The following is a 493-nucleotide window of genomic DNA, read 5'->3' as shown; positions in this document are numbered from 1 at the left end:
ATTGCTAATTTCGAACTCATCCTCAATCAAAGTCTCTGGATATTGGCTCCTCTAAGCAGCCAAATATACTTAGTATGAGCCAGATGATGCTGATACACTTGATTCAATTAAAAGTGTAAATCGGAGGCTAACGAGACTGTCAGTGCTGTGGGATCTGAGGCTTGGTAATTAGCTTTGTTGTCACAGTTGGGTTGAGATGGGACAGGGCAAGGCGGAGCTAGGCTAGTGAAACAGATGAGTTTCCTATTCTGATCCCAAATCAGGGATGGATGGTTGAAACACTGATACAAGTTCAAATACTTGGATGTTCAAGATTTTTATTTTTTAGTGTTGTTTGTCCAGCAGCATCACATTTCTTTCAAGCTATTCATTCTCTAAATTATCTTTTAATTCTCTTCTTTAAATTTTACTTCTGCTATTTTTAATATTTAACAAATTTCATCACTGAAAGGTACCAGAGGTTGCAAACCCAATAAACCTCTTAACACTCAGG

This window comes from Trachinotus anak, unplaced genomic scaffold (assembly GCF_046630095.1).
Source record: "Trachinotus anak isolate AG129_WGS33_773 ecotype Australia unplaced genomic scaffold, CSIRO_AGI_Tana_v1 ptg000018l, whole genome shotgun sequence".
NCBI lineage: Eukaryota > Metazoa > Chordata > Actinopteri > Carangiformes > Carangidae > Trachinotus > Trachinotus anak.
The sequence above is the reverse complement of the archived record's forward strand: the minus strand, read 5'-3'. Positions refer to the sequence as shown.